Below are 15913 nucleotides of genomic sequence, written 5' to 3' on the forward strand. Positions count from 1 at the left end.
AAGAAACCACAATTTCCAAAATTCTGAACTTGTCATTCGGTAAGATGGATTCGCAAGGTAAACACAAAAAATTGTGGTCTGACATTAACTGACTAAACTCTTTTTTTTTTCTTTTTCCAGCACCAAATTTAAACAACACCAAAGACGACACTCCAGCTTCAGCTGACATCCAACCTGAGGTTAGTACTTTTTATTTTTAAATCAAATTAATTACAAGAAAACTTCAATGTGTGCTTTTGAAATAGTCGGTGCAGGATGCAGCAACAAATGCTGATGATGACGAAAAAAAGAAAAAAAAAGAAGCAACTCCAACCACAGACGCCGACGAAGAGATGAAGTTCTGGTCCGTTAGAGTGATGTACCGTAATCGAAATATTCTCAACTTATCTGAAAATATTCTGGGATGGGGCAGTTTCATAACACCTGCTGCGTCTGAATCGATCTGTCCTTTCTGCGGGAAGAAAAAGCCGTGTTGTCTTAAAAAAAAGAAGTGAATTTTGTTCAAAAAGTTCACCAAATCAAGTGTCTTGTTGTGTTAATTCTGTATCTGTACTTTCAGCTAATTACGTGTATTAATGTGTCACGAATAATATTTTTTGTTAATCAGTTATGTAAACTAATTGCAATAAACTGACATTTATATTTTACTACACCCACTTGTTGCTTTAACCCCAAGCGCGCCATCTGTGAGGAAATAGCTGAACTGTCGGCATTTGAGCTTTGAACGCGTACAATGAATCGCGTCGCCGCCGCTAGGGCGACGTTGCGCACCGTTGGCGTTCTCGATGATAAATAATAAGATTCTTTGATAATAAGGTAACTACAACTCATTCCTCATCTGTGTTCCTCATTTTTGAAACTCCAAATTAAGAGAGATGTCCTCTCTTTAAGTCGATAAGTGCCGTGAGTGTGACAAAGATAAAAGTACTATTCCGGACATGGAATCTTGGCCACAACTGACATTTAACTGACAAATATGTGTGAACTGGCCTTTATTGAATATAACCCAACTTTTGTCTCGATAATGCCATTTCCCTGCTTTTTTGATGTCACAAGAAAAACTTCAAAGGGATTTTTAATAATTGTCATTTATTGATGACACTAATGATTGGTTTACATCATTTTTTTAGAAATGTCAAAAAAATGTTGGCCCAGATTCCGTGTCCGGAATAGTACTTATTGGCATAATGTCACTATTTTTATGGATTTTTGTAACTTGCAATTTTACGTGTCAAACAGTTTGACAGTTATGACAAAGATTCACTGCAACATTTGTAATCGCAATTTTAAAACAAGTTTAAAACCGAAAACTGAACATAGCACAAAATAATTATCTTTTTGGCAATTTGAAGTTCTCAATTTAGTTGACATTTGACAGAATCATTAATAAACTAGGATAGAACGTTTTTTTTTTAATTCTCCTCAAAAATTCAAAATATCTTTTTACTTTATTATGCAACCGTGCATTAAAAAACTAATCAAAACGACACGTTACAATTACGGAAATATCTATAGTGTGATCAACGATGTTATCAAACAGCAGCCATTTCTTTGTTCACTTGGAACGTAATCTCCCATTTAACAGCACGAGGTGCAGTGTAATAAAGGGTGACAACCACACCCGATGGGACCAAAAAAAAGAATCGCATGTCTCTTTTGACATTATATTACATCCGACACGTGGGTCTTGGGACGGTTGGAAGGGCAACATGCAATTGTTTTACACCGCAGATTTATAGCTAGGGTGAGGGTGGGAAGCGATACATCTCACTGTATCATTGTAACATCAACAACCATTAACGATTCAATTTGAACAGATATGGATATGGGTGTTAGCACATTATCGGCTATTGTATTTTCTGATGTAAAAAGTAACACAGAATTCGATTCGAGACCACCCACCGGTAGTCTAAGGATAATAACGAAATACATATTTTGAAATATACTTACAGAAAAAAAAGGGAACATTAAAAAGCAAACTAGTTTCAGGTTTTATGGAGTTATGAAAAAACATTAAATCTTTCTTAGCTTGATACACATATCTATACTTGCTATAGACAGTCGTTTTATTGGTTGCCTACCTCTCCAAAAATCTACTATCAATTAATTGATTGTTAATGATTAATATTTTATCTTCAACGGTTAAACCCATTTTACCACTTATTCTGGGATTATTGTTGCTTAAATTACAGGTAACGTCCGTAAACTTTGCCGAAATCGAAATTTTTTTCAAGGTTACCGACAACACCGTTGCTTTAAAACTGACGTTTCTTTGACAGTTCACCGCAAAATCTGCCATCTAGAACACATAGCCTTAAGGCAGCAATTGTTTTTGATCGCGACGTCACAGTAAAGGCTTCAATGGCAAACATTTTTGCTATGAAACGCTTTTCAAAAGTGTGTAAAAATTGAATACGAAAAATAAATGACTGTTCTTCAACTAGCGTTAAAGAATTAAACAAAAGAAATTGAAATTAGGAACTGTGTCAATGTTCATTGGGCCCGGCGCATCCGCCAAAACTACAATAAGACTCGATTCTTTCCAATTACGAGGTCATTCGTAAAACTGCATCGGCACCAATCCAGGACGAGTTGCATCCGTTAGCGTTTGCGGTTGCAGAGTGCGATAATGGCCGGTGGTCCCGGAGCCCGTTTTCGACACCGAACGTCCAATATCTTATAAATTGGCGGCGGAATGATTAACGCTCTATCTAATATGCAGGAGTGAATAGGCAGGGAGCGGTTAGTTTGTGAAAGGCTCATTGTCAGACGTTCACAATGAGCCAGGAAGGCAAGCAGCGCGCGTCTGTTGAGTTCGGACCGTCTGGACCCCCATTCATCGGCCCGGAATACTCCGGTGTGGAGGATTTCCATTGTTCGCCCGCCGGACCAATATTATATTGTTTTGTTGTTCGCGAGATCCTCGGGATATTTAAATATTAGATTTATTACATCCAAAAATGTATCCTTCTTTCCGTACTTCTACAACCCCAAAAGTACAATAGAAAATGTTAAATGTGGGTCGTAATTGCGAAAAAAGAAAACACAAATAAGCGGGCGAGAACCAAAAACATATTGAAGCAAACAAAAACAGAAGCAGATAAATAAAAAAGAAATTAATCAAATAAAAGGTAAAAGCAAAAAGAGGTGAAAGAAGAGAATTAAACCAAAAAGTAATTGTGCCCAGAACCATGATAAAAAAAATGAAATAGGAGAAGAAAAATAAATGCAGAGTAACACACGCTTAAAAAAACGTAACAGTAGATTAAAGTTTTATTAAAAAATTAAAAATAAAAACACCAAAATCAAAAACCTTTCACTTTTTTATTTTGTTGCAAGCGGTACTAAATCCGTTGATCAACCGTTTAATTTTTAGACGGCCCGATTTTTATTCCTTTTTTAATCAAGATAAAGTATGGATTTCATCGGTAGTGGGAATTATGCAAAAGTGCAGGATTCCCGTCGTCCGTTCACGGATGATCTCTGATTACCGGCGATGGGATAAAATCAGCGTTTGTGCACGTTTTTATGAAAAGATACGTAAACTGAGTGACATTCAGCGATCGCAAATCCATGCAGCGGATTTTCTATCCTCTATGTACACACGATAAAAATGTCACCGCATTTCCCATTGTTATGTCCTGAATGCCGCATCGAGCCATACATAAAGAGACTGCGATAATGGAAAGGACGGAGCTAGCGCCCGCCTGGACGCCAGACAAGGACGAAATCCTTTCATCACCAAGGAGATATGATGGCATTGTTTAGCTAAACAATAGACAACTTTTGTTGTCAATGGTGACATGCAAAGAAGTCATTTTAGTCTCCTTTCAGCAGTGGACAATGTTTGACACAAGTTTCAATCAGAACTTTTTTGCAAAGCGCCGAATCGAGTTAAATCCGGAAAACTTTCCCGTAATTCCCCGGTTATTGCGAACGAGGCCGGCGGTACGTCTGGTCGGGGAAAAATATAAATAAATAAAAGATTAGAATGCAAGAGCACGGCTTTTATTATCGCTTTTGAAAACCGAGAGATAAAATGCAAATAGCATCCCTGAAAAGTCTATTCAATCTCGTCATCTTCGACTGCAATGCATCTCAGGCGGAGCCATTGTTCCGCGGCCATTGTTCATAATCAAATGAAAACCCATCTGTATCAACTGTGTTCTGCGAACAATCGTCCTGTTCGACGCTGGAGGACTTCATCCCGGAGTTTACTTCGTTAACGGCTCGAACGCTTGGACGCATGGTTTAATGAATGGATTAGGATTTTAGCAACTCAAGAATAGATAAAGATGCTGTACAGCTTCAATTCCCTGTTCTTTCGAGCTTGTTGTTATTATGTAATTATTGTGTTGTTTTTGTTCCAGATTATAGCCATCCGTCTTCCCTTAATGGGTGCACGAATTCCATCTAAATCTCACAATTTAAAGTTACCCTGAAAACAACTACAACATTTTTAACACCAACTATAAAATAAATCACCTTTTAAGTAATTTTGGCGGATGCGCCGGGTAACCAATAATTTACAATTATTGTCAAATGTCAAAGTGGAGTGTTTCTGTTTAGCGTAATTTGATTAGGCCAATTAAAAACACAAACGACGCAAAAAGTGAGGTTAGATTTAAACAGCAGATCAGAGTTGTAATCCGGTGGAGCGTTCACAATCGACTCTTCAACGCCAACAATGTAAGGATTCGTCATAACATTTAAATCATATGGGAATAGGCTTGAAAAGGAATCGATGGAAGATTTTTGAAAATGTCTGCAACCAGTCTTCCGGCTCCGACAAAATCGTATTTTTCTTATTATTTTTCGACGTCTTCCTGTCGACGGCCAGCGCCGCCGTTAAACAAAACACTATCAGCGCTCCGTTATAATAAACCAAACGAAACAAAAGGCGAAAGACAATGAAATAATATCAAGTAAAGGTCCCTTAAAATCTTAGAAACAGGAGAGACAATAGCCTCCACATATACAAAGTATAATGGAAATGAACACAAAAAAGTCATCGCGGATCGGTCGAGGTGCGGGGGCGGAGGAAAGGAAGCTGGTAACAATACACAATGCTCGTGTGGTGGTTCACAATGGGGGCTAAAAGAATAGCCGAATGCACCGGCCGTGAATGCCGCATAAAAGAAGTCACTTCTATATAATTGTGTAAATAAAGGACACGCTTTTCAAACGGTCGCGCTATGCAAAAGAGGCCGATTTTTTAACCGTACAACTGGAAACCTAACGCGCCGTGGCGGCTTCTTTCGGGAGCGGTCGCGGAAGACTTGCGACCACCACCGGAGAGTTGAAAACTTACAAAACGCCCATTTTTACTCATAAAAACACACCTTGACAAGTTAATTAGGGTATGACGTGTACAGCTGGTTGCCTACAACCAACGAAAGAAATAACATATTGAGTGACGTGTTAAAGTGATTGTGAAGACACATGTAGAAAAAATCTTTGAATCGGGCTGAGAGTAAATCGAGTGGCGTTGCGCGTCCTTAATTAAATTAATGCGCGCTCGGTTGCACCCGAATGAATTAAGTCATAAAATATAATTGCCGTACAAACAGAGGGCAGATGGAAATATGGCGAGTCGCCACGCACGACCAATGCGTGATATTACACTTTTAACAATGGACGTGTGATGAAACACAAGAACCAACAATAGGTGGCGGCTCATTACTTCGGCAATATGGTGTGTGCGGCCCCTCGTATGACCGGCATTTTCAAAAGGGGACCTTTCACTTGCTGAAATTGCTTTTTACACGTTCTTTTTCCAAAAGATTCTTTACATTTAACCACCAAATCGGTCAAATCTCAATCACGATTTTTTCTAGTGTATTTTTTGCACAAATTGCAACATTGTTCGGCACAAAACACAATTCAAACATGAATAAATCCGACAGCAGCAACAATAAATCGTAAATTGCCCCCTAATAATATATCAAAATAGTAAGTCTGTAATTATAAACTGAACAAAGCTATCCCAGAGAGATGGTGAATTAAAAAACACAATGCCAACGAATCATGTTTATAATAGAACGGATGAAGCGTTTTTTTATGTTATCTATTATAAAATTGTATTTGTTTTTAAATATTTAAGAAAATGATGAATCACCCGAAAATTCTTTGAAATGTTATCGTTCAAAAAATGTCTTTTCGCGTTTGTCTTCTTCTCTTTGGCGTGTACACATATTACAGTCATTGTGGTGTGAATTCGCGTGAACGTTGCATCGAAAAAGTGTATTAAAGATAGCCGAGGGTGGCGTTGGATTATATAGGCGCCCATGGCGAAGGTGTCCGACAGACAATCGACAGGGGTAGAGCGTGGGGCGAGGCCAGTGCTGGTATTGTCTTGGATATTTCAGGATAGTCGTTCAATGCAGGTTAATTGACAGCGACACAATGCGGCCAAATAACAAAGCGCTCTCGCCGCGGCCATTGTGTATTAATTTGAGTACGCGATGACATATAGAAGCTCCCACTAAACAATACATACCACAACAAATGGATGTCGATAATGATTTTTTATTTGAACAGTTTTTATTTTTTTAACGAATGAATTTGTCAGACGTCGTCGTTGTCTGATCACGATAAAAAAAACACAACATTCGAGACTCCATATGGTTATTTGTTCTATCGCTTAAAAACCGTTTTGAAATTTTTATAAATGAGACGTTTGTGAGGGATGTCCAAACCATACAAAAGTTTCAAATTATTCATTTTTTTTAAATCAAGTTATGAATGAGTAACGTATTACTGACTGCATTTAACGTTCGTCAGGGTCGGACTCAGTTTGTATAAATAAAAGTGGAATGTCTGTCTGTCATTTGAATATGTATTTAAAAAAATATTCAGATTGGTTGTTGTGCTTACGCAACATATTAGATATTTTAGCACTTTATAGAATTTTTGTGTCTCTCTGGTTCTCTGCTTGAAAGTTTGTCAAAAGGGAAACACCCCTGATTGTCTTCTGCACTTTATTTCATCACGATATGATGTCAGGTAGTAACGATAAATCTGTGCTGAATATACCGCTAAGTAGTGAGCTCGCCTCACTAGTTTCTGTTTGGTCGATTTTAATTTAAGCAGTTTGCGGTTGTGTCATCTCACGGAATACTCAAAAATATGAGTTTTTTATCCGACAACAAATAGTTTTTCTGTTGATTAAGTAACACAAATCTTCATTTTCTATTGAATTTCCATCGGGTTAATGGCGGACTCTTACAGTTAGTACTCACCATAAACTAGTTGTATGAAACAATAAATCTCACGCCATTCAGACCATTTACTAAAATAAAAAAAAATGATATGAGAATTAGAAAACAAAAGTATACTTGATTTTTTCGCAACGTTATTACGTAAAAATACTCTTATTTCATCTACTAATAAACTAATTTCTTACGAAACTAAAACAATAGACGTCCTACCTAACCTGGTGTTCTATATAATTAGAATTTGATATCTACCGTGACCTTTCTATCTTTTCGCGATTTCTTGGTAATTGGACAGGGCAATTAATTAGCAAAAACTTTTCCAAATTATTCTAGTTACATAACAAATTAGTCAGAATGTAATGCATTTGACTAATAAACTAATGATGATGTAGCAAATGACATTCACAAGAGTCATTAATACACGAAAGATGTGACAAATTTACTTCGATCTAAAAACCAGCTGAGATACTGTCGCGAGCAAAAAAAACTGGTCGTCAAAATCATGCATTGACGCAATGAAAAATGCTCCATTGTAAAACGGTCGTAAATATCATAACCTATCAGCATGTTGTATGACATTAATTGACAGTAATTAATTAATTTTTTGACATTTTGTTGACATGGGCATAATCAGGCAGGGAAATTTTTTTAATTTGTGACAATCTAACCCAATTTTGAAATGACATTGACGACCAGAATCTTTTGCTCGCGACAGTATATCTGATCCGAGTTGAGATCTGAAATATAAAATTGAAAAAGTTATGACACATGTTATAAAACATTTTCCAAATTATCCGGGTTCGATATGTTGAATTATTTTTTTTATTTTGCACACAGTCAGTATAACACTCAAACGGGTTTCGAAAAGGAGTTCTTTTCGATACCGGTTTCAGGAACATTTACTTAAATTTTTAATGTTGGCAGTAACTCACAGTGAGTCGCTAGGTGATCATTTCACTTCACGACACTTTAAATTCAAAACTTGCAATTGTTCGTCTAGTTACCAACCCTTTATATCTGCCAAATTAATTTTCCTAGCATTGTTTTGATTTTTTTTTTTAATTTAAAATTTAAAATAGGGGCAAAATAGAAAAAATATTGTATTCACTCGTTTTATAAGTCATTTTGTAGCACTTGTTTTCTTTATAGCCCTCCTCGCTGCGCTCGTCGTGCTCTAAAAAACGCGTGCGACAAAATGGTGTCTTATAAAACTCTGTACGGAGCATTTATTAATGAGATGCCAAAAAGAAACGAAAGAAGCGAAGAAAATGTATCATTTCACCAGAATCGATGAGTTCAATTGTTAGTTAATTACTATTATTACTGCTTTGGCGTGAATACTATTAAACTAATTAATAGTCTTCACACGTTGCTTTACACTTTTTCGGAAACATAATCTACTCCTCACACCCTCTCTCGTGCAACATCCCTCTGCGTTTCCGGTTCGGGCCGAGCATATTTACAGCTTCCCGTCTCGTCGTCGGTGAGAAGTCGCAATTAGCCCCGAGCGGCGGCACATGTGGCATGAGGACGTCTCTGGCACCGCCGCCGCCGCCGCCACCACCGCTGCTGATAACAGTGTGTTTGAAATGGCATTAAGCTTGCTTCTATAGTTCTATTATATGTATACAATACTGAATACAACACTATTGTATTGTATTCATTGTATGTTGTATTGTAGAATCTTTGTCCCTTTATAATATTCATCTGTGCACAAAAGCGCCACATCGCGAGTTATCTGGCGCGCTATTGATATTTTTAACAGGATGCTTGCTGCTCCAAGCTCCGGACGAATCGAATAAAATTATTACTTAGGTTCTTCTGTGTCTCGCGAATCACATCCACTTAACTTTGTTTGGTTTTGTAATGGGAACTAATTATTGTTACCGACGCGTCACAATGCCACCGTCTTTGTCTATTATTCAAATCTATTCGATTCACTTGCACCGTCGATTGATCGCGATCGACGAAACACACCCACAGATTATTGAATGATTGTTTCGCAATTCTGAAAAATCGAATTATCAACCGATCAAATCAATTTTTTAACACTGCTCCTGCACGTTAGACAACCAATTAAACAAACTTTTAACTTACCAGTAGAAAGACACCAATCACAGGTTCCAAGCGATTTATTAAATTTTTATTCAAATACTGTCAATACCAGAAATAGAATGTGTTGGTTAATTTTCTTCGAAAAGTATTACGTCAAGTGAGTCATCGAAGAAATAACAATTTCAGGTTACACCATAGACAGTGATTCAGAAAGATTTTAATGATAATGAAATGATTCAGAAAGATTTTAATGATAACTAAAATAGAATTAATTGTAACTTATTACTACTAAACCTACAGGTTCGGTGAAAAATAAATAATGTTGTCTTCTCTAACCTTTTACAATCTATTTTAACACATGTTGCGGGATACGTGTGGGATACTTAATCTTACTGAATTCATTGATTTAACGCTTGCATAGTTTTTAATTTAGAATTTTGAAATTCATGAAAAATTACTCGAAAAATGAGGACATCATTTTTATTAATCTTTTACGTCTTTGGTCGTGGTGCGATAGGACCTATATTGTAAGGAAGGAAGAGTTCCTCTGAATCCGCACCTGTGTCGAGAACAGAGGTGATTTCTAGTCCCGAAGATGAATGAGTGAGTCATCATTGGAGGGAGAAGGAGAGAGAGGAGAATACTCTGATACTACTACTATGTATCCCGTCTAACTCCACATATTTATGTTTCCATATACCTACTGTTATAAATATAATTTAGATTTACTTCGAACAAGTTACTCAGTCGAAGGTATTTTGTAAGTTGCTCCGATGAAGCCGCTCTAGATTTGCAATATTATGTTTTAACGTCTGGAGAATCGGTTTTCGTTTCGAAACGTCGGTCGCCATCATCAGGTGCACCGATCGAGAAGTACCCACTTACACATGTACACCGAACGGATTACACATCGATCTCGTGTCCAAGACGAGCCGATGACGTCATTTATCAGACAAAAGGCCTCTTGATTCTCATTGTATGTTTGTTCCAGCGGCTTTTATCATTCTCAAATACACAGCCAAAGCCAACTCTCCTCCTTTATGATTCCATGGCTTTACTCTTTTATTTTGCAAGGAGCTGAATAGTGACAATTGAAACCGCGCTCTTTGTTCAAATGTTTTTTGTTTCCGTTAGGTGGGAGTAGAATGGCCATTGTTTAAACGTCTTACAACGTCGATTGTTATGTAATGCAGGGAAATGTCAAACGCTGGAGGCGGCCTTGTTCGACGTTGTTACTCGGCGGTGGCGTTTTTTTCGCCCTCGGGGGGCGGACAAGGGTTAATTATGACATCAAACACGTATCGGAACGGCGTCCTTGGCGGCTGCCGGGTCCCGATCCGGAATGTGAGATGCGGGGGGCGGCGTTTCCGAGCTTTTTCTTCCGTTGGAAGCAATAGGAGGCATTGTTTATTCCGGAAACAAAAGCTGCATTGTAACGAAATAAAGAAATGTAGGCAGGTATAATGCTTTATAAAGCGGCACTCATGTGGTAATTGTAATTTATTCTATTTATTATGAACAATGGGCGAGTAATCCTCGCCGCAAAGACCTCAATATCCTGCCTTCTCTATATTCCAATTTCTAATTAGCTCGAATATGAAATTTGCCAAACAAAAGGTATATATAACTATGTAGCGCCGGTATATTGCTTGATAATAGGAGGCGAACCGGTTGTTTCCGTTCTTCATTCATTTCTGTGCGATGAGCACAAACAATCGCATGACACTGCCACATTGTAGTGGCAACAATGCTGTGCGCCAAAGATGGCCGCACTGTTTGTGTGGTCAGTATTGTATCGCCATTGTGACAAGACAAAACATCGTTACAATGAACCAAAGATACTAGACCGGAGCGGCCTGCTACGTGCTGACCCGGAGCGATACCTACCGCCGCCCCCTGACTCCTTCAATTATCTCGCTGATGTCCTATTGCCGCCCACCAATACTTTCCTCCACCAACAACAAAAAAAAAACTCCACGAGCGAAAAAATTGACTACACCCCACGATTCAACAGCCCGGAAAAAAATCAGTTTGTGCAATAATTTTCCAAAAATACAATAACAATTTTAAGAAAGTGTCAAAAAAGTATTTAAAAAAATGAGTGTCAAAAATGGTCGTCACACTGTAAAGCATTTCTTTGAATGTAGTAGTTTTGCACAATAAAAATTTCTATTACGCTAATTGCAATTTTATGTTGAAGCAGAATTAACGGAAAATTTGTGCATACGATGAATGCCGTACGGAAGTAACTAACGAAATAAAGGGGAAGTGCACCAGTGTCGGCCATTATAATTCAACTTAGCATTAATATAATTTACAATATAAACGTGTTACCCACCGATTATTTTCGGTTCTACGATTTTACGTTTGATAAGATCCAAAGGTATAAATGGTATAATAAAAACGATGTTCAAGTTTTTGTAATTATGTATTTCAATACAATACATAAGTAACAACGATTAAGTATCAAAATAACAAAACGTTACAGTAAGGTCATACATTATTCGATGTTCAATTGTTTAATGTGGAAGAGATAAGGATGTGTTCATAAATCGGCAAGCCGTAGTAAAATCAGTGGCTCGCCCATGAGCTGTTTTGTTGGTTGCCTATTCATACAAATTTTTACAAAAATTTATAAAGTATTATTATTTAAAAGTGACATTTTTATTTGGTTTAAATAACTGGTAGGCTGCGGCCGAATCTGCCGCCCCTCACCAACCTTCACTGACGTAACAGGAGTGTTTCTCAGGTATTTTTGAGAATGACACATTTTTCGTACAATACAAAAATATTCTCTGGGTTCATTTACACAAGTTTTTTCCAGTGAAGATCGGGTGGACTTGTTAAAAATTCTACATTTTTTGCATTATTATCACTAACTTTTTTAAATAAAATGAAACCCTCCGGTAGTGTAAAGTCTTTAATTTAACACCGCAACACCTGTGCTCCGCCCCCTCTGGCTAAACGCCACTCGGTCGCCCACATCGTTCACAAATTAACAGGCGGGGGTTGATGCGCGCCCCCGGATTCCACCGCACCATCTGCCCGTCGAGTGGTGTATCTCCGCGTCTGTTAATTGGTGGCCGAACACCCCTCAAGTGAGAAGGGTAAACATGTGTCCGATGACGTAAACGAGTCATTGAGTAAACAGTGATGAGCAACAATATTGTTTCATTTGGTGGGACATTGTTACGATGGAATCAGCTGCTTTGTCGTACATACATGACACACGTTGATGACTAGACGGCACTGTCCTCGCGGTCAATAGATTCGATATACGCAATACCATTTGTACGGATTCAATTGTTGGTGAAATCGTATTCATGTTTATTGGTTTTCGGTTCGCATTAAAAGTGCGGTTACCGGTTTCTAATTTACGGTCTTTATTTGTCCGGTTTTTAAATGGAGATTTATCGCACTTGGGAGAGTTTTTGGGGGTGAAACGAGGAGAGATTGTTGTTTATGAAGCAACAGTAAGGCAGGGTCAGTTTTGAAAGCTTTTGCCGACAGAATAACGTAAAAAAAAACTTACACCGTAGAGCAGTAAAATTAAATAATGTAATGTTAACCTAACCTCAATCACGTCAGTTTAAGTAAGAACGAAATTGCACGTACAACCTACCTATTTTATTCCAATTATTTTAGTTCAAATTATCCGGTAACACAGACAGGAACGTTTCTAATAAAATCCACAAAAATTTAAACAACCACGGAAAAAGATGGACAAGTACATACTACCAACTGTAAAAAAATATGACTTCAAATTTCTTATCTTGTGACTTCGATTAAATTAAATTATCGAAGAATTCTATAAGAATATTCTAAGTCGTAAAAAATTAAATTCTTGCATAAGAAAAAGGGAGCCCTTTAATAACAATTACAACACCACGCAAGTTAGATTTTCAAGAATAAGCACTTTTTTCAGTTTGAGATTTGACATTTGCCAATAAAAAAATTAAATCACTAGATATTTTCTTATCCACTGCCATTATCGGTATTACATATAAGTTTTGTTAATTTTTGATTGGATTCCGCCTCCGAAGATGCGCCACTTGCGCCGCATTCCTGCAAAACGACGTGCCTAAATACAAAACGATGAATATTATTTAGAATAAAGTGGGACGATATTTTTCAGTGTGCCGGTGCAGGATGAATGGTGACTGGAGGCATTACGTTGAAAGCATATCCTCATCTCATAACCGCAGGATCGCCCTAATGGAACAGACGTCTTTTTATTTCGCAGCTTTTATATTCAAAGTAAGACACAGAGATTTATAGGGCACATAACTCTCGCAGTTCATGCCGATTGTACATTGTACGCGACCACTGGCTCGAAGACGTCTGGAAATTTCACAAATTTCTCCGGCGCTAGACCAGGACTGCGGTCCTTTTTCACGTTTACGATATTTTCGAAATGTTTTGTTCGACGGAACTTATTCCTGTGAACTGAACAGAAACGAGAAAAGGACGAATTTAATTTTATTCATTGCTTTACAGTGCTTCCAGTTATGCCTCAATTTTTTCCGGTTAATTCGTGACCTCCTAATTTCCTTTTCGCAGATACCTAGTCGAAAATAGTTGCCACCTTGTTTCGCGTTGTCGCTTTCGTCGAGCTAATGAAACGAGGTAATAGCATGAATGAGCCGTCGAAGGCGAATTTCCCGTACCGTCTGCACAATCCAAACATTACAATATACAATCAAAACCTGTTGAAGCATAAATTTGCATACGTCACCCTTTGGTGTCGGAGCGCCTTCTCCTACGAGTGTAGGCAGTGTACGGTGCGCGCGAAAATACACTTTTTGATATTTCCCCTGCAGTCTATTCGAAATTAACGCTATATTCAAGAGGACTTTGAAAGACGCCATTGTGGCTACAATTTACTCTTATTCATAACATTTTCTAAAGAAGCCTGTTTGTCGGAAGAAGTCGAAATATTTTGAGTGAACATGCATAAGGGGCACGGCGACTGCGTGTATACGCGATGACACTAACAATACCCCGTGAAATGCGCCCCATTGTACTTGTTTCGACACATTCAAACTATAATTCAGATTTCATGCTTCCGGATTGAAGAGTCGGGAGCCCTTCGGGATGAAAAACTTGTTTGTTGTGCTGATCAAACCGTCTTGTTTATCTCCCAGACGATTGTTTACCGAATGAGGCGGCCAATTCGGACAGGATTACCGCCACCGCCGCCGCCACTGATTATTCTCTTAACCCACAAAAACACAAATTCACAAATAGCGTACAAGAGAGAAGGTTGTCATAAAACATTTTTTTTTGCAACTGTACGCGAAACGAGCACTTGGCGTACCCAAATCAGGCCGCGAAATCCAATTTCGCGGCCTTTGCCCCGAAAACTTTAACATCCTCGAGATTTTTTTTCCTGCACTAGTAATATGTTTTGTTTCCTGCGTACGTACATACATAGATTCAATTATTTACAATTAACCCCCGTGTTGGTGCAACCCTTGAAAACCGCAATTCGTGTTTTGGCAACGTGTTCTTTATTTTACACTTGCAAAAGCGCACACTCTCGATTTCGGCGTGTTCATTGTTTGAAGATCAAACAGCCGGGCAGATTTGAAGGGGGCAGCGCAGTCCAGAAGCCCCACACCACCGCCTCCCCCGTCGACAAAACCCTACAAGCTCTTGGTGTCCGCACTTGTCCTCGTTCGCATTAAACGTTCCCGTTACATTTCAGCGCACGTTGCTTGGAAATCACCATTTTTATCCATGACAACGTTTCGACAATGCCAGCCTCATTCTTGTCCTATTCTCTGGCCGATGGACGGACAAGAGACCGATGCGACGCCGACTTCTGTAATGGCTCATATGACAATAGCCGTTAACAAAGAACCCGCTGGACCATTTTCATAAGCCATTGTAGTGAGGTCGCGGACACTGACTACACCCCGCCTTATCAATATATTATGTTATCTGCGTCACTGCTCGCTGGCCCCCATAGAAAATGCCACGGAAATTCGACCGGCGAAAAGAACACGACGCTGACGTAATTGCATGTGAACGATTCAATTAAAATATTAAAAGTGTAAAGTTGGGAACGATCGTTTTCGATTCATTTTCTTCGACTCGAAGAATGAAACGTGGGGAGCTCGGAAGCACCAGTTCTTTCCGCTGCCTTGGAAGAAGCAATTTTGTTGAATTATATTTACGCATCGCGCTCACCGACAATTATTCAGAGCCGGAAAAAGTGTGCACGAAATGTTTTGCCAACGCTTTGAATTTACCCAAATGAAACCAATATTTTCGTGGCGTGTGGGCAAAGCAAGTGTCTTCGGTGCTTTTTTATCATCACTCATCAGGCTACCACTTCTGTGCTGAATATTTTCTCAATTTTTAAAAATAATATACAATTTAGGATTTATTTATTTTTATCAATGCAAAACTAATCGTGGGTGGTAACAATGCTCTGGGTTTACTATTGAGTCGTGTCAAAAGAATGTCGCACGAAATCAGAAACTCTGTAAAGATACGGAGATCGATGAGAACAAATAAAGCAAGAAATTTGAGCATCACCACACTGTCCACTCATTTTTGTAACTGTTAAAAATAGTTTTCTTTTATTATCTTGGAGTACTGACTTATGTTCAGCAATTCATGAGTAAGATAATACT

General features: G+C 38.4%; 1 protein-coding gene and 1 long non-coding RNA gene across 20 annotated transcripts in view; one reads left to right on the forward strand and one right to left on the reverse strand.

Annotated features, from left to right (window-relative positions):
• Positions 1-15913, reverse strand: part of SoxN (SoxNeuro) — a 212283-nt gene that overhangs the window by 194461 nt on the left and 1909 nt on the right. For 3 of the 19 annotated variants that reach the window (XM_069049043.1, XM_069049044.1, XM_069049041.1), the window contains exons 1-2: positions 12895-14350; positions 7242-7291 (exon numbers count right to left, since the gene is read on the reverse strand). The exons of 14 other annotated variants lie outside the window; for them this stretch is intronic. The gene's annotated coding sequence lies outside the window, so the exon portion shown is untranslated. Of the gene's footprint in view, positions 1-7241; positions 7292-12894; positions 14351-15913 lie in introns of those variants that run through there. 2 more of the 19 variants (XM_069049040.1, XM_069049042.1) reach the window with 1 other exon arrangement.
• LOC138130975 (uncharacterized) lies at positions 49-652 on the forward strand. The gene is made up of 2 exons (XR_011159681.1): positions 49-179; positions 246-652. It is a non-coding gene; the product is annotated as an uncharacterized lncRNA (long non-coding RNA).

This window comes from Tenebrio molitor, chromosome 5 (genome assembly GCF_963966145.1).
Source record: "Tenebrio molitor chromosome 5, icTenMoli1.1, whole genome shotgun sequence".
NCBI lineage: Eukaryota > Metazoa > Arthropoda > Insecta > Coleoptera > Tenebrionidae > Tenebrio > Tenebrio molitor.